Here is an 18848-nt window from a genome sequence, read left to right on the forward strand (position 1 = left end):
TTCCAATATATCTTTTCTGAGATGGGGTGCCCACATCTGCACGCTGTATTCAAGATGTGGATGTACCAGGATTTATATAGAGGCAATATGATATTTTCTGTCTTACTATCTTTCTTAATGACTTCCAACATTTTGTTCACTTTTTTGACTGCTGCTGCACATTGAGTGGATGTTTTCAGACAACTATCCACAATGATTCCAAGATCTCTTTCTTGAGTGGTAACAGCTAATTTAGACCCCATCATTTTATATGTATGTATATGTTTTCCAATGTGCATTACTTTGCATTTATTAACATTAAATTTCATCTGCCATTTTGTTGCCCAGTCACCCAGTTCTGAGAGATCCTTTTGTAGCTCTTCACAGTCTACCTGGGATTTAACTATCTTGAGTAATTTTATATCATCTGCAAATTTTGCCATGTCACTATTTACTCCAGATCATTTATGAATATGTTGAATAGGTCTGGTCCCAGTACAGACCCTTGGGGAACACCACTATTTACCTCTCTCCATTCTGAAAACTTTTATCAACACCAAATTTCATCTGTCATCCTGTTGTCCAATCACCCAATATTGTGAGATCACTACCTTGAGTAATTTTGTATTGTCTGCAACTTTATCACCTCATTAAATTACCCCCTTTCCAGATCATTTAGGAATATGTTGAAATCCCCCATTATTATTGAGTTTTTTATTTTAATGGCCTCTCTAACCTCCCTGAGCATTTCACAGTCGTTATCACCATCCTGGTCAGGTGGTCTGTAATATATCCCTACTTCTATATTCTTATTATTGAAAGCATGGAATTGCTATCCGTAGCGATTCTATGGTACAGTTTGGCTTATTTAAGATTTTTGCTTCATATGATTCTACACTTTCTTTCACATATAGTGCCACTCCCCCACCAGCAAGACCTGTTCTGTCCTTCCGATATATTTTGTACTGTGGTATTACTGTGTCCTATTGATTATCCTCATTCCACCAAGTTTCTGTGATGCCTATCAATATCATCATTTAATACAAGGTACTCTAGTGTGCCCATCTCATTATTTAGACTTCTAGCATTGGTATATAAGCATTTTAAAAACTTGTTACTTTTTAGCTTTGTCTTCCATTACATGATGTAAATGAATGGGATTTTTTTTCTTTTGACTGTTTCTCATCAGATCCTACCTGTATTTTACCATCTTCCAGCCGCTTCTCCTTATTAGGACATAGGGAAACTCCATTTATAGATCCTCCCCGAAGGGATGTCCAAATCATCTGCTCCTCCGCACCTGTTGGATTTCCCCCCAGCCCTTACTTTAAAAACTGCTCTACGACCTTTTTAATTTTAAGCACCAGCAACCTGGTTCCACTTTGGTTTGGGTGGAGCCCATCCTTCCTGTACAGGTTCCCCCTTTCCCAAAAGTTTCCCCAGTTCCTAATAAATCTAAACCCCTCCTCCCTGCACCATTGTCTCATCCACGCATTGAGACCCTGCAGTTTTGCCTCTGTAACTGGCCCTGCGCGTAGAACTGGAAGCATTTTGGAGAATGCTACCATCGAGGTCCTGAACTTCAATCTCTTAGCTAGCAGCCTAAATTTGGCCTCCAGATCTCTATCCTACCCTTCCCTATGTCATTGATACCTACATGTACCATGACCACCGGCTCCTCCCCAGCACTACACATAAGCCTATCTAGATGTCTCGAAAGATCTGTGACCTGTGCACCAGACACGCAAGTCACCATGCAGTTCTCCCGGTCATCGCATACCCAACTATCTATATCATATCCCTTTGCCTGCATCCCTTGTGCAATCTGCTCATAGATGTCAGTGTTTCTATGACTGCTTCGTAGCTGTGCTGGCAGAGCCTTTTCTCCCCGCAGACCCAGGAGATCCACTGTCTCCTGTCGACTCCAGGCAGGAACACATCTGGAGCGTGTACCTGGTATGATTGATAGGGTAGTTGCACACAACAAGGGAAAGCTGCTAGGTGTGGTCACCAAGCTAGGCAATGAGGAAAAGGCACTTCAAAAATGTGTGGGGTTTTAAAGGGGGATGTGGGACTTCTGGACTCCATGACCCCAGGCAGTGGAGGTCACACTTGTGAGCAGAGTGGTCAGTGTTGGGCATTGTGGGACAGCTGCTGGAGGACTGAGAGCGTTGAAATAGGTCAGACAGTGTCTACACTTGTGCTGCATCAACCTCAGACTGTTGACCATAGCTCAACACCATTTGGGGGGATGGTTTTACTGTATCACTATAATGGGGCATTTACATGGGCGGGAGAAAAAATTAAGTGTAGACACATACACAGCTGGTTTGACAGGAGGTGGCTTACATCAACCAAACTTTGCAGTGTAGACTAGGCCTTAGAAAGTTTTTTGTAATATTTAACCTAAATCTCCCTTGCTGCAGATTAAGCCCCATTCCTTCTTGTTCTACCTTCATTGGACATTGAGAACAACTGATCACCATCCTTTTGATAACAGCCTCAACATAGTTGAAGACTGGGATCAGGTCCCCCCCTCAGTCTTCTTTTCTCAAGACTAAACATGCCCAGTTTTTTAAATCTTTCCTCCTGTGTCAGATTTTCTCAACCTTTTATCATTTTTGTTGCTCTTCTCTGGACTCTCTCCAGTTTGTCCACATCTTTCCTAAAGTGTGGCACCCAGAATGGACCCAGTACTCCAGCTGAGGCCTCATCAGTGCAGAGTGGAGTGGGACAGTTACCTCCTGAGTCTTATCTATGACACTCCTTAATACACCCCAGAATTACATTTGCCTTTTTTGCAATTGCATCACATTGTTGACTTAGTTAATTTGTGATCCACTGTAACCCCCCAGATCTTTTTCAGCAGTACTACCACTGTGTCAGTTATTACCCATTTCATATCTGTGTATTTGATTTTTCCTACTTAAGTGAAGTACTTTGCACTTATCTTTTGTGACAGGGTCAGGCCAAATGGCTTCAGGAGAGTGTTAGAAGGCAGATGTATTAGTCCCAGATTAAGCAGGTCCATTTTCCCTGGGTAAGGCAACAGGGGCGGTTCCAGAACAAGAAGGAACTTGCTGGAACAAATTCAGGCAGGCAGGCTAATTAGGACACCTGAAGCCAATTAAGAAGCTGTTAGAATCAATTAGGGCAGGCTGGCTAATCAGTGCACCTGAGCTTAAAAAGGACCTCACTTCAGTTTGTGGCTTGCGTGCGAGGAGCTGGGAGCAAGAAGTTGAGAATGAGAAGGTGTACTACTGGAGGAGTGAGGAGTACAAGCATTATCAGACACCAGGAGGAAGATCCTGCGGTGAGGATAAAGCAGGTGTTGGGAGGAGGCCATAGGGAAGTAGCCCAGGGAGTTGTAGCTGTTGCACAGCTGTTCCAGGAGGCACTCTAGACAGCTGCAGTCCACAGGGCCCTGGGCTGGAACCCGGAGTAGAGGGCAGGACCGGGTTCCCCCCAAACCTCCCAACTCCTGATCAGACACAGGAGGAGTGACCTGGACTATGGGTTCCACCAGAGGGGAAGGTCTCTGGGCTGTTCCCTGACCCACATGGTGGATCAGCAGAGACTACGGGGATTGTTGTTCTTCCTTTTTCCCATGCTGGCCAGTGATGAGGTTAGCTGACTGAATGGCAGGTTAGAGCCACTAGCAAAAGTGGCCAAACTGAGGGCTGCTGTGAATCTCTGAGGTGAGCAAATCCGCCAATAAGCGCAGGACCCACCAAGGCAGAGGAGCAACTTTGTCACACTTTATATACTTTACCTTATATAGTATAAACCTGTGTCTTCCCACCCCATACATGTTCCATCCTTTGTAAGCTGAGACAAGCCTTTGCAAATATACATAAGTGGAATTTTTTAACTTCACCTAGTTGAAAATCCTTTTGAAAGTGTTTCAGATGTACATGCCAACTATGCCAAGCTGCAATAATACAGAATTTAATATCCTTAGCAAAAAGCATTTAGTTCCTGTACTATATGCTCAGTGCTATGACTAGTCAGGATTTAAGAGGTCAGAGGCTGCGAAGTGCAGACTTCAAGTTGTTAGAAAAATGTATCTGCCTCATACATCATATGGGCAGAATAATGGGGCAGAGTTGAAACTGTTTTATGACTTTAACTGTACATTTCCATACTTTTTGCCTTTCCCCCCCACTTGAAGTTCGTGCTCAGATAGCAATGTGATTTGTGCCTTATAAAGTACCTTACACTTCTCTCTAATTTAATACCCTTAACTTTGAATTACTTGCTTTAGTAACAGTTGTTTTAATCTATAATACCTACAAAGCATTCCCCCCAAAGTTATTTAATTTAGTTACATCTGAAAATACATGGAAGTATTTTATATTCGAATGTTTGTAACTTTAAAAAAAAAAACTTGCCAAGACTTGCTGTGAGACAGGAGTCCATATGACTTCGATAATGGGCTATGCAGGGTTTAGACCCTTTGATCCTCTCCTCACATAGATACCTCCCACTTTTCTGCTCCCCAGAACCCAAGCACCACCCCACTCTACTGACTGCCACATGTTTACACAGGCTAGATATTCTGCAGCAAAGCCCACACCTCCAAGCACTTCCCTGTGGCTCCTTTTTTCCCATTTTCCCCTTTCTCCCAGACTGGACCCACCAGGACACAGAGAGGCTGCTGTGAGTTAGGCTCCAAGGCCTATCAGAACATGCAGGGATAATAGAACCGGCTGGTAAAAGCCATCCCGCCATTCCTGGGGAAGATCAGCGTTGACTCTGCCATCCCAGGGACAGCCAGCCAATTGCGACCCAACATCATCGTGGCAGACGCAGAAAAGAATAAGGTCCTCATGGTAGATGTCATGGTACTATTTGAAAACAGGTCACAGGCCTTCCATGAGGCCCGAGCACGGAAGGCATTGAAATACACCCCGCTAGCCGAAACCCTGAGAGCCCAGGGCTATGAGGTCCAGATCCATGCCCTGGTTGTGGCAGCCTTGGGACCCCCCGACAAACTGGTACTGAGCGCGTGTGGAGCCGGTCGACGCTACGCCCAGCTCATGAGACAGCTCATGGTGTCTGACACCATCAGGTGGTCCAGAGACATCTACATGGAACACATCACAGGACACCGACAATACGAGGTCTAGTAACCGACAACACCGACCAAGGAAATAACCATTTCCTTCCCTGATGAACCGAGGGACGCACCCCACCTGTGTACTTATTCTCTACACCAATACTGACTTGGACTCTTAATACATTCAATGGGTGGCGTACCCAAGCCCATTTATCCACTGATGCTTTAAAAACTCCCATACCCCAATCTGGATCTATGCTGGTTATGTGATATGTATGTACCTTGTGAACCTTGTAACTGATACTTGAAATCCCCCATAACCCAAGCCTGACCCCAGATGTACAGTACCTTTCCTCTTAACTTGTGTAAATTTGATTTTAAACATTAACTTTAATAAAATTTTTAAATGTATTCTAGTGCTGTATGGGTCCCTTCTTTCAATCCAGTGCTATCTACCTTTCTTAGGCCTAGTACCTACTGAAGGCCTCTTCAGTATATTCTGTCCATCTATTTCTATCAGCCATGCTGCAGGACAAAAGTTCCTTCAGCATTGGCCCTGTCTACTGTATCATGTCAATATTCTCAACTCCCTTTTGTGGCCTTATTGGTGCTTCTCCTGCCTATCATCCCTGTCCTTTGCTATCAGAGGCACTACTGGGTGAAGGCTTTGTCACTGCTGATCCCATCCTCTCAGCTTCACTTCTGAATGGCTGCCTCTTCATTGCTGCTCTAGCATGGGATGATCCAACCATCTCAGCCCCAGCACCTGGCAGCAGTCTCTTTCAGTGCTGCTCCTGTCCATCCACATCCATCTGCCATTCTCCATCCCACTGGGAGATCCCTCTAGCTTGCTACGTCTCAGACAAAAGGGAAAGTAGGGGAATTTCTAAATGAGGTTTGAATAAACATTGCAGATCAGCTGAGAAACTAGGTCAAGGTCTACTGATATTGCTCCCACGCATTATCCTTTTGCTGATTTCAGTCAATGGAAGAGAATTCTGTATGGGAAAATAAGTAGCAGGTGTCCAGTAGAACTTTTGGCTTTTTGTTGCTGGATTGGTGACTTTTAAACAGTGTAACAATATCCCGTTTTCATCCCCTTTCCAAGAGCCGACTTCCTTCGCTCTAGGACCCAATGGAGCATTTAGTGGTTATCAGAACTCTATTAATGGATGCAGCCTACAAGGTGTCACACAACTACTTGAAATATGAGGGCCTACAGTTGGAGCGGGGGATGGTGCAAATTCATGGCCATTGAAACCTTGGGGCTAGCAAAGAAAGTTGAGTGAGAAGGAGACAAAAGGACAAAAGATAAATTAAATAAGGGAGGTGAACTGATGATTAACCCTATTGTTTTAGGCAGAATCTTTGTGCAAGCGTCAATGGGCTTTTGGTAGAGGGGTTAATCATTGACTTTTATCTGTGTGCAGAAGGTAAGTAGCAATGAAGGCATCTCCCTCTCCTTATAGGGCAAAGAGCTCAAGAATGTAATCCTGTAAAAGAGAGAGAGAGAGAGAACACCCAGTGTTAGGGGGGAGGGCGCACGCGGCGGAAGGAATCTTCTATTGTTAAAGGAAGATGGGGTTTCTAAACCAGCTCAGACCATGTTCATTAATCTGTTATCACACCTTCAATAATGGAGATTAGCTATTTCTTCAGAAGAAGGCCAATCCCATCCAAAAACCTCAGTACATCCCTCTACTTCTTTATATGCAGAGAGAATTCCTTCCTGATCTCCAGGAGGAACTCACTTGGTGCCCTGAAGCATAAGGGAAAAATTACCTTACCTTTTGTGTTTACACTTAATGGAAAATTTCAAACATATTACACTTCAGCATATACAGAAATATTACAGAGCCTGAATAAAAGACCTTCTGGGTTAAGAAAAACATAATCATAAACACAATGAGAAAAGTACATGAATAAGGGAAAGAATTCAGAATGTAAGGAAGGTAAAGGGGTATGAATAGATTCAGAATGTTCTCTAGAAATCCTTAGCTTATGAACAGTGTGTCTGTGAGGTTGGGGCTATTCCTCGTATAGGTCACTGGCATCCAACTCAGGCAACAAAGGAATATGGGAAGTTCTTTTGTATGTCTAGCAAGTTTCAAAAGACATTCCTTTTAACTGGCTCTGGTAAAATAAAATTCCATTAGCTTTTCTGCATCAGTGATATCAGAGAGTCACAGATGTAAGTTGACTGTGCATAGAATTTTTCCTCCCATTGCTAATAGAAACCTAATACTTGTAGCATAAGGTCTCAGAAGGAGTTCAAACTACATGTTCATATAGGCAAGACTGAGGCCTATTGGGTAGTGACACAGATATAATTGATAGTCCTATAGATTGGAAAAAACAAACTGTTCATTTTAAATACAATCTTAAACCCACCATCAGCCAGCTCTCCCCACCCAGCCAGCATCTCCTACCTGCTGGCAGCCCCACCGATCACCTCCTCCCCCTCCCCCTCCCTCCTGTAAAGGTGCTTTATGTCATTTGGTGTAAAAGAGCAGGAAGACTACTGGGTCTAAAGTCAGGTGGTATGGCTGAGAGAGAGAGTGACTGACTGACTGACTAAGGGGAGAGCCGTGGTTCATCCAGATTCTGTATTCCTCTTGCTGACCGTTATCTAGGTAGTAGGCAGTCCGGGATCAGATGCTGCAGTCATGCAGCCTGTCCATGTCTGGTAGTCCATTGTACAGTAACACCATTGTTAGTCACCCATATTTGTAAGGGGTAATTGGGTCTGGGCTCATTGTCCGCAGTTCCAAGTTCAACCATGGAATTATTTGTTCTTTCATTTAATAAATCTTTCAGTTTCATTTCCCCAGAGATCAGTCATCCTTCCAGTGATTCAAAGGCGGGAGGGTCTTACAGGTGATGACTCAACCCAACTCAGTATCTATTACCATATGTGGCATAGCTTTAATGTTGCAACTTCTAGCCATGCAACAGTTTCTGGCAGCTGCAGCTGGACCCAATGTTAAGATCAGTATGCCATAGTTGCGAGTCTACTGCTCTGATCTCTACCAGTCTCTGGCTTATGTCTGTTTTATTTATTTTCCTTTACTCATGTGGTTTGAGCTGAGGTCCCTTGCGACCTGTGGGAAGTGAACATCACTCCCATCCTGGAGTACATGTATTTTACTGTGAGGGGTGGCTGTCAATAGAGAATGGGTTCATGTCCTAGGTCTCTTGGTTTTCCACACTGGGAGGCCGGGACTAGTGGCAGCCTAGCAAGGCCACGTCCCTGGGTGGTAGAGCGTTCCCTTTCCATAAACCAGTGGACAGGAGTGGGAGAGCTAAAGGATCCGAGTCCATGGTCCCATTTTAAAATCCCTGCTTGATGCCCAGAGGTGGCTTCTCTTGGGTGGAGAATGGCAGGGTATGGCCTGACCAGGTGAGACTCTGTTTGGGATCCGTTGGATACAATGAGCCATGTGGCAGTTGGAATAAATGAACCTGACTGGGTAGAAGGTTAGTGAGGAGGTTTCCGTGCCTCAGGCGAGGATGCCTCGGAGGCAGCGACAACAGTTGGCCTGACACCGGTTGGTGGACACAGGCAGGCTTGGAAGTAGGGTGCTGTCCAGGGAGGGGAAACATTGGTTTCCCTGAGTGGGATCAGCAAAATCACAATCCTCCTGTGTGAGATTATGGGACCCTCACTTGGGGTGCATGATTAGTAAGCCCCCCTCCCCCCAAGGTGTGTGGAGGAACACCTTGTTAAAAATACCTCCGGAGGGTTGGGGGGCGTTGACTTCTGTATGGCTTTATTTGGGAAGAATAAAACCCCTGGGCTGATGATCTGTTCAGTGGTGAGGATGCTATGGTTAAACTGTGCAGAACATGGGAAAGGTTTGTGATACCTAGTCTTTTTACTGGGGGAAGGCTTAAGAAAAGAGCTTTGCTCTTGAGGTTGGGTATGATGGCAAAGGAGCTGGATCGGCAATGGAGACTAAAACAAGAAGTTGGTTCAAAGGAGAGCGATCACTTTACATAAGCTATTACCAGCAGGAGAGTGGGGTGGGGGGAGAGAAAACCTTTTGTAGTGATAATCACCCATTTTTTTTCCATGGTTTGTGTGTATAAAAACATCTTCTGTACTTTCCACAGTATGCATCCGATGAAGTGAGCTGTAGCGCACGAAAGCTTATACTCAAATAAATTGGTTAGTCTCTAAGGTGCCACAAGTACTCCTTTTCTTTTTGCAAATACAGACTAACACGGCTGTTACTCTGAAACCTGTTCTCAAGCTGTAAGCGTAGCCACTTCTCAAGCTGTAAGTGTCTGAAAAGGAAGTGAAGGTAGAAAAGTTCAGCTCCCAGCAGGCTGCCACAACAGCCCAGATGGCTAACTTGACAATACAGCTTAACCAGTTAGAATCCCCAAATGCAGGAGTTGAATGGGAACCTCCTGAAAAAGGAGAAAGCACATATCTGTGCTGTCAAAAAAGTTAGAAGGCTCTCAAGCTGCAACTAGAGAGTTAATGAAAGAGGTAAAGACAGCAAGACAAGGAACATCTGTGAACCACAGGGTAGGTGATAAAAAGATAATGTTGAAGCAAAGGTTGCAGCGGAGGCAGGGTGTCATAAGTGCTATAAAAACTGACCTCTTAAGAGGGTAGGAGTCTAGTACACCTATTGACTCAGATGGGAGTGACATAGAAAGAAATGTTTCATTCCTAGTATTCCCCCCCAGCACCAGAGGAACCCCATGAGTCTTGGGGGTCTAGGGGACTTCAAGCCACCCTCCGATTGCTCCAATAACCACTACTGTGGTTCGTTATGGACATGGCAGACCCTTGGAAATGAGGTATGAAATCCATGCCCTGGAGCTGGAACAGGTGTGAGCTATGAGCAAGCACAAGGGCCCCCTTTCTAAAGAAAATGCTTTGGATTGGCTGGCAAAGCTTAGTGTGACCGCCAATTTAAGTTTAGAAGACACAGTTGCACTAGTAAAAGAAAGTATGAGCGCAGATGAGTTGGGGCCCTACCTACAGAGGTTCAGATGGGTAGCGTTCAGGAATCTGTAGAAATTTACTTTGCCATTATGAAGCTGTATGACCCATACAAAAATCTTAGGGGCAAGATGTACTCTGACAAAGGATCTCAGAAAGCCCACAGAAATTCCTTGCCAGGAAACTATTACTAAGTTGGCTTTCAGGTCAGCTTCTGATAGTAAATGGAGTTGATATGTATGACACCCCTGAACTCTGGGAGATGTTTGTTCAGGATTTGCTCCCTGTAATTAAAATGGCCATGGGATCTGCCAATCCCAGAGTAACTATTCTCAAAGAATTGGAAACCAGAGCTCAAGAAGTGTATGACCTATATAGGGAAGCTTATCCTAGCAACAATAACATCCCGGGACACAAAGAAAGTGGCTGCCATAAAAGTTGGGAATGATGGGAAGGCTAGTTACAGAAAGAATGGCAAAAATAGAGATCCTGACTATGGGTTTAGATTAGACTTGTGGAGACACTCCGCAAGTACGAGCCTGTAGAATAACTAGATGGTCTGTCAACTCGAGCCTGCTGAAAAAGCTAGCACAGGAGGAGGGAGAGAATCTAGCAGGGGAGGAAACAGTCCCTTGACAGGAAAGAGCACCACCCCAAAGCTCCCTCTGAAGCCACGGAGCTCTCCCTTCCCCATTGCATGTGGCCACTATTGTAAATGATAGGTGGGGGAAGGCTGGCAACTAACATCTGTCTGAGGGGAATTTGGTAATATCGAGCAGAAAATGCTCCTGGACACTGGGGCCACAATGAGTAGAATTTGCATAAAAGCAGTTCCTCCAATAAAACAGCTACCGATTAGAGAAATCAAGGTACTTGAAGGATATAACGGAAAGTAAAAAGTCTAGTGCCCTTTTCAGAGCCAATAACTTGGATAACTGAGGCACTGATCACTGAAGCTTCCTTTGGTTTCCAGAAGCTTGATAGACAGTGTATATTAGGGATAGATGGGTTGAGGCGCTTGGATGTCATAGTGGATCTTCCCAGTCAGAGGACTGTTAAAGGCCAGGGTGAAGGAGGAGTCATTATACCATCATTGCATTGAGTGAATGCTCTCAAGGTGCCTAACAAACTCAAGTTGCCAACATGGGAATCAGACATCTGGAAATCACTAAACAAATATCCGCAAGTATTTGCAAAGAACAAGTTAGACTGTGGATGTATTGATGTGGAGATTATGGTGGAGGGCCCTGATCCTGGGCCTCAGCGCTGGTACAAATACTGGAGAGAGGCCCAATGAGGAATTGGGAGCATCACTAATGCTTTGAGATCCAAGAAGTTCTGGTAGAGACAAATAGTGCGTGCAATGCCCCGATCTGGCCAGTGCTCAAGTCTGATCAATCAGCGTGGAGGTTCAGTTGATTAGAGCTTTCAGAATGACACCTGTTATGGCCAAGTTTCCAGAAATAATGTCTACCATTGCAGGTGGGGCTAGATGGTTCTTGGTCATTGATATTGCAGATGTGTTTTCTACACCACTGCATAGAAGTGCATGGTATAAGTTTGCCTTTACATTTGGCCATCAGCAGCTGACTTTTACAAGAGCAGCGCAAGGTTATCACAGTGTGCCCACGATATGTCATCAGCATGTTACCAAGATGTGGAGAAACCTAATCTACAAGGACCAGGTGGTCAGCTATGTGGATGATATATTGGTGGCTACAAAGACCAGGGAAGAGAACTTGCTTGTTTTGAGTGAGGTCCTGATCATCCAAAGAACCGGCTTCCTCATAAGCCCGCAAAAAGCCAGCTTGTACAGCAGAATGTCACTTACCTTGGAGTTGAAGGGTGATGTCCAGATGCTGATCGAATCAATCTGATCTGCAAATTACCAGCTTCCAGGGACATAACCTGGAGATCTTTCCTGGGATTGGTAGGCTTTTCTTGGGATTTTATATATGGTTATTCAGAGCTTGCATGTCTCTTACACATGCTGCTCCGCAAGGGACAAGAATTGTCCTGGGGAGAAAAAAAACAAACAAACCAAAAACCGAACATTAAGCAATATTTAACCTAATGCAGGCTCTTGCACTGGCCTACCCTCAATTGGCTAAGCTGTTCATATTACAGCTTGCTACCACTGGGAAAGGCATCAGTGTAGTTATTTATGCAGTCAAGTGGCACCCACACAAAGCTGTTGCCTATGGTTCGAAACAGCTGCCCAAATTGGAACAGTGTTATACATGGTGTGAAAGAAGCTTTGGCCCTTGTATGGTCCAATCAAACACTGGGAATACATAATTGGAATGGCTCCAGTGGTGCTTTGAACATCTCACATGCCAGTCAGGTAATGTACATCTTATCAGGGAAGGCAAGTGATGGCTGGGTGTCCAATCCCCATCTTGCAGGTTGGGCTCTGCTTATTAAACCGGGAGGTGAGGGTGGATAAAGTACCATCTTTGTCTGCTGTACCATTTGCTCTATTGTCAGAAGGTGAAGACCACCAGTGCCTGCTTCCATTGGAGGAGACTAATACACCCAAGTCTCCATTCCAGCTAGAGGCCTCATATGAAGTAGCTAAAGCAGTGGGCTGTGACATATGGGTTATCAATGAGAGCTGTTTCCATCTAAAAGGCACCTCCCCATACAGGTTACGCTGTACTCCAGGTAGCAACAGATTGGGTTTTGCAAGGCACTGTGTTGCCCCATTCTGCCCAGCAGAAATTGTTGCCATAGCAGCTGCTTTGGATGCTGTGGACAGAGACTCCGATAATGATTTGCTCGGATTCTGACTGGGTCCTGAGGGCCCTCATTGACTGGATGAGTGTGTGGATGACTCGTGGCATGAACACCGCAGACAACAAGCCAGTAACCCATGCCAAATATCTTATTCATGCACGGAAATTTGCTGAAGGCAGGAGAGCGCCAACTTTCCTTTAAGGTACAGGCTCATCGGAAGAACATGGCTGAGGTATCCATGCTTAATAGGGTGGATGGCCTATTTAAAGAGACAGCATTAATAGATCCAGACATGTTGTGGGTAAAAATCGGACAATGTTATGTGCTCACTGCAACCTGCAGCTGTGCAGCAACAACTTGATATTTTGCAGATACAAAAGAAGGACAAAGATTCAGGATCTACTCTCTCATCATCATCATCGGGGGTACCAAATATTTGAACATAAAAGTGGACTGGTAATGGCAAAATCAAGCAGAGGTGAAAGACGACCTTCCAATATTGGTAGTTGCGGGTTGCCGACGTAAGGAACTTATAACTTTAGCTCACCAACAATGTCTTTTGGCATTAAGACAGTAAAAAGTCTCCTCACTGTTGGGTGGTGGCCAGACATCACCAGGGATGTAGAGTATCATATCTGGAATTGTTTGGCATGTGCCCAGAACAACCCAGACCATTGAGTTAGGAAGGGACTAGTCCTCCCCCAGCCCATTGAGGGTCCCTGGCATTGGATCCAGGTGGACTACATTGGCCTACTACCACACACAGCGTGCGGAAACTGTTACAGCCTTGTGGGAGTGGATCCATTTTCAAAGTGGGTGGAGGCCCTCCCTCCCCTTTCAAAAATACTGCAGCCCCCACTACACGTTTTCCCAGTATGGCCTTCCAGAGGTCATTGACTCTGACCAAGGGCCCCTCTTTGTGGGTGACCCGGTTAAGAACATTTGCCTTGCACTTAGCATCAAACAGCATCTCCATATTGCTGGACATCCCCAGAGCTCGGGGATCATTGAGCAGACTAATAGGAGGATTAAAATAGCATTAAGGAAGATCATAGAGCCTGCGGGAAAGAATTGGGATTAAAAAAGCTACCCTTTGTCCTAATGGCCATCAGGTCCACAATTGAAGCACATTGATTTACACTCCCATGAGATCTTTACAGGTCAGCCAATGAGGACTCCTGAGATCAGGTGGTACCCCCCCTAGCCACCACATAAGTATCAGCCCCAGGTACAAATAGACCAGTACATAACCCAGCTGTTGGTTAAAATTAGTGATGCTCAAAAGGAGATAGCTACCCAATTAAAGCAGAACATGTGTCAAATGGACCAAAGACTGAATGCCAACTTTAAATTTCATGAATAGCAGGTTGGGGATAAATTTTTATTTTGATTCTACTCAGAGACTCATCACCCTGAGTCCCTGCTGAGTAGGCCCTGTAGTTATAACCAATAAGGTCAGACCAACAGTGTATCAGGTAGAGTTAAAATCTGGCAAGAGATGGTTTAATGGTTCCATTTGTCCCAACTAAAGTAATGGAAGGGCGGTGTTGGGCCATAATAAGTGTCACTAACCTAAATCTCTACTCTGTCTATTCCAGGAAATTCATCCAGCCACCTGGATTGCAAAATGTTATGTGTGTTAATATTGTTGTTAGGTTTATGGACTCTTATTGTAAATTAGAACAAACACTGGTATTGTAAAGTGAATACAATGGCTGAGAGATGGGATACACGCACAGGGATTTATGAATATAATTATGAGTTGTTAGAATCCATCATAATCAGTTTCATTATACATTAAGATGTGGTACATAATCCCAAGGGCAGAAGTATACTGACGAATGAAGCTCTGTTGAGCTCAGCCTTGAAAGGGATTATACTGGTATGCCTATGTGGATACAGGCTATTGTTATTTTGTATGGGCAGAAGAAAGGGGTAACACCTGATTAATGGCTTTCACAGCAGATTAACAAAAGCATGAGCTCATATTAGATAAGGATGCACAAATTAAATCTATGGAAACGAGGGGCAATTGTTCATGGCTCTTTGACACTTTCCTAGAGGGGTGCTCTAGGTTGATTGAGGCTTGGGAGCCATCCAAGTGTCTGTCAATCATAAGTGACCTCCCTATACAGGTAAAACCTGGGGATTTAAGTGTAATGGTTTCAACTGGTATTGGTAATGTTAATCAAACCTTTATAAATGCCCATTTGTATTTGCCATCAGGTCTTTATCTAGCAACTCTGAAATGTAGCCATTGAATAGTATCAGGTGTTAAAAATTACAATGCCAGTATCATGAATGGGTTTTGTCAAAATTTACAGAATATAAGTTTCCCTGTTGTATGTATTGTGAATGCTCGTGTTAGTGTCATTTGACACAGGTGACTGGGTTATCACAAGTCTGTATGGAACTAAGGTCAATGTAAAGGTATCTGTGGTACCTCGGCCGTACACAAGTTCCATTGGACCAGTGGCGGTAAAACAGCTTGTTAGAAGAGAACTGATGATAAATCCAGTATATTCCATCAAAAGGTTAATAATGCCCATACAAATTTCAATACACAATGTTAACCAAGGAGGGTTTGTATACACTGCACTTCTAACTGTGGGATGGAGTGCTTGGGTGCAAGGAGTGGTTCCATCATCCAACTCTCTCATAAGGAAACCTAGGGATACCTTAGCTAAAAATATTAGAAGGGTTTAGAACTGGACTAGACATGTTAAATACTATAGATGACCAGATCCTGGCCAATAAAATAGGAGCTTTGGGCCATGATTTGGGCCATGATTCTTTATCACACCCTCTGACTACCTCCTTAAATCGTATTTGAGCTTGAGTATCATATAGCCAATACCTTACCTTCCTGGATACAAATTCAGGAGACAGGTCACCTCAACATCATAGGGGCCTTAAACATTCTTCAGTCTAACATCTCCCTTGCTTTAGCATGTGTGCAAGCACAGCAATGGATCCTAGATGTGGCTAAGTCCATTGTGAGGGATGGCCTGAATGTCCTTATCTCCAGTAGAGATAGGGCACGTTGTGGAACCATCTCATTCCTTTTGAGCAAGAGCACCAGGGGTGCTGGAATTTAAATAACTTCACTTACCTCCGTCACAACTATTCAATAATTGCTTGTGTGTGGACTTAAAAGCAGAAAACAAGGAATGGGTTTACCCTTTTAGTGCCCATAGTCTTAAATGTGGGACAAACTGTACTTATTCCTATGGTTATCAGCAAATGGGTCCATCAGAAGAGTGATGAATACCATACTGTGGACCTCCAGCCTTGCCTAGAAGAAAAGGGTCTAGGCTACACTTTAACACTGAAGTTTTGGAAGGATCCCATGTATGTTTAAATGCCCCAAAAGAAAGGTAGTTATAAAATGCACTTTGGATTTTAATCACTCCTCCGTTGTGCTCACGAATGACCATTGTTTATGTCTAAGGAGTTGGTGCAGTGAGTTTACTGTAACTAGTTATAGAATTATACATGACCCTTCCATCAACCTTTGTCTGAGCTCCATCTTTTCCATTAAGGGTTGTGATAGAGACCGTCTGGCATGACATCACCACCGAGACTGTGTATGTACAATATACTTTATATGACCACTTGGATCTGGTCAAGCATGGAGCAAAGATAGCAGCCCTAACACAACTCATGTTCCGCCTGGAAGTGGAAGCCCGTTTAAAGCAAATTGGGAAGGGAAAGATATTGCTGACTGTGCATCGTGCCCCTAATCAGATTTAAGTGGGCGTTAAAGTGAATCAAAGATGAGGCTCCTTCTAGTCCATGGTGGAAGAATCTATTTGGTGGACTGGAAAACTTTAATGATGTATGGAATATTATGTTATATCCTATTATTGTGGTCCTAATCATCCAATCTCTAATCATTGTGTATTTGATCTGCCTCACTGTGTGGCTCAAAAGAAAAACAGCTGTACCTATAGCTTCTGGGCCTGTATCATCGTTCAGGTTAAGTAATGTCTATGGAATGTGATGGTTACAGTTCTAGGGGTATCCCTTCCCCATCAAAGAGGGGAAGTGTAAGGTGTTATGTCATTTGGTGTAAAAGAGCAGGAAGACCACTGTGTCTAAAGTCATGTGGCATAGCTGAGAGAGAGAGAGAGACTGACTATATAAGGGGAGAACACACCTGAAGCAGTGCTGTCCTTCTGAGCGGCAGCCTGAGAGATACGCTCGTCAAGAGGAAACATATCAAAAGAGCTTACTTGATCTCCGTTCAAGGTGCTCCATAGCTGTGGTTCATCCAGATTCTGTGTTCTTCTTGCTGACCATTATCTAGGTAGTAGGCAGTCCGGGATCAGAAGTTGCAGTCACGCAGCCTGTCCATGTCCGGAGGTCTATCTGCAAGTAGAGTAACACCGTTGTTAGTCACCTATATTTGTAAGGGGTAACTGAGTCCGGGCTCAATGCCCACAGTTCTAAGTTCAACCACTGAGTTTTGTTGTACTATTTTTTGTTTCAGAAATCTTTCTTCAGTCTCATTTCCCCAGAGATCAGTCATCCTTCCAGTGATTCGGAGGCGGGAGGGTCTTACAGGTGACAGATACTGAGCTGGATTGAGCCATTACCATATGTGGCACACCCTTAACGTTGCAACTTCTAGCCATGCAATGCTCCCAGTGCCTACTGCCATCAGCTGTTCCGTGGTGTGCAGGAGGTGCTGGGAGGGAGAGGAACTGGATGGGAAGACGCAGGGGCAGAGCAAGGGGTTGAGCACCCCCAGGGCCTGGAGGAATCTGGTTCCTGATGTACCCCCTGGAACACAACTCATTTAGATATTTGCATAGTTTTACAACAGGCTATATAAAAAGCACTAGTCAGTACAAACTAAAATTTCATACAATGACTTTTTTATACTGCTGTATATAATTTCAGTGTATAATTAGATTCCAATTGATTTTATAATTATCGGGTAAAAATGTGAAAGTCAGGATTTTCACATTAATAGCGTACTGTGACATTTGTCTTTTTAGGTCTGATTTTATAAGCAAGTATAAGTGAGGTGGATCTTGGGGGTACACAAGACAAATCAGACTCCTGAAAGGGGTACAGTAGTCTGGAAAGGTTGAGAGTCACTGCTCTAAAGTAGTGGGTTGAATTAATCTCTGGTGTAACTCCATTGATTTCAGTGGAGTTACACCAGGCATGAATTTGGTCCTGTTGATGACTATTCATAAGTACAGGCTTCGGAGTAGCAGCCGTGTTAGTCTGTATCTGCAAAAAGAAATGGGTACTTGTGGCACCTTAGAGACTAACAAATTTATCTAAGCATAAGCTTTTGTGAGCTACAGCTCACTTCATTGGATGCATTCAGTGGAAAATACAGTGGGGAGATTTATATACACAGAACATGAAACAATGGGTGTTACCATACACACTGTAACGAGAGTGATCAGGTAAGGTGAGCTATTATCAGTGGGGGGGTGGTGGTGGTGGTGGTGATGTGATTAGGCCCTATGATGGTGTCCCCTGAATAGATATGTGGGCACAGTTGGCAACGGGCTTTGTTGCAAGGATAGGTTCCTGGGTTAGTGGTTCTGTTGTGTGGTATGTGGTTGCTGGTGAGTATTTGCTTCAGGTTGGGGGGCTGTCTGTAGGCAAGGACTGGCCTGTCTCCCAAGATCTGAGAGAGTGATGGGTCGTCCTTCAAGATAGGTTGTAGATCCTTGATGATGTGTTGGAGAGGTTTTAGTTGGGGGCTGAAGGTGACGGCTAGTGGCGTTCTGTTATTTTCTTTGTTGGGCCTGTCCTGTAATAGGTAACTTCTGGGTACTCTTCTGGCTCTCTCAATCTGTTTCTTCACTTCAGAAGGTGGGTATTGTAAGAACGCTTGATAGAGATCTTGTAGGTGTTTGTCTCTGTCTGAGGGGTTGGAACAAATGCAGTTGTATCGTAGAGCTTGGCTGTAGACAATAGATCGTGTGGTGTGGTCTGGATGAAAGCTGGAGGCGCGTAGGTAAGTATAGCGGTCAGTAGGTTTCCGATATAGGGTGGTGTTTATGTGACCATCGCTTATTAGCACCGTAGTGTCCAGGAAGTGGATCTCTTGTGTGGACTGGTCCAGGCTGAGGTTGATTGTGGGATGGA

The 18848-nt window shown here is 44.3% G+C and overlaps 1 long non-coding RNA gene across 1 annotated transcript in view; it reads right to left on the minus strand.

Annotated features, from left to right (window-relative positions):
* The window catches only part of LOC114019600, a 38328-nt gene that overhangs the window by 2278 nt on the left and 17202 nt on the right, over positions 1–18848 (minus strand). The window contains exons 2-3 of the long non-coding RNA XR_003564635.3: positions 16967–17102; positions 11827–12011 (exon numbers count right to left, since the gene is read on the minus strand). This is a non-coding gene — a long non-coding RNA (uncharacterized LOC114019600). The remainder of the gene's footprint in view (positions 1–11826; positions 12012–16966; positions 17103–18848) is intronic.

The sequence above is a fragment of the Chelonia mydas genome, chromosome 1 (genome assembly GCF_015237465.2).
Source record: "Chelonia mydas isolate rCheMyd1 chromosome 1, rCheMyd1.pri.v2, whole genome shotgun sequence".
Classification (NCBI taxonomy): Eukaryota; Metazoa; Chordata; order Testudines; family Cheloniidae; genus Chelonia; species Chelonia mydas.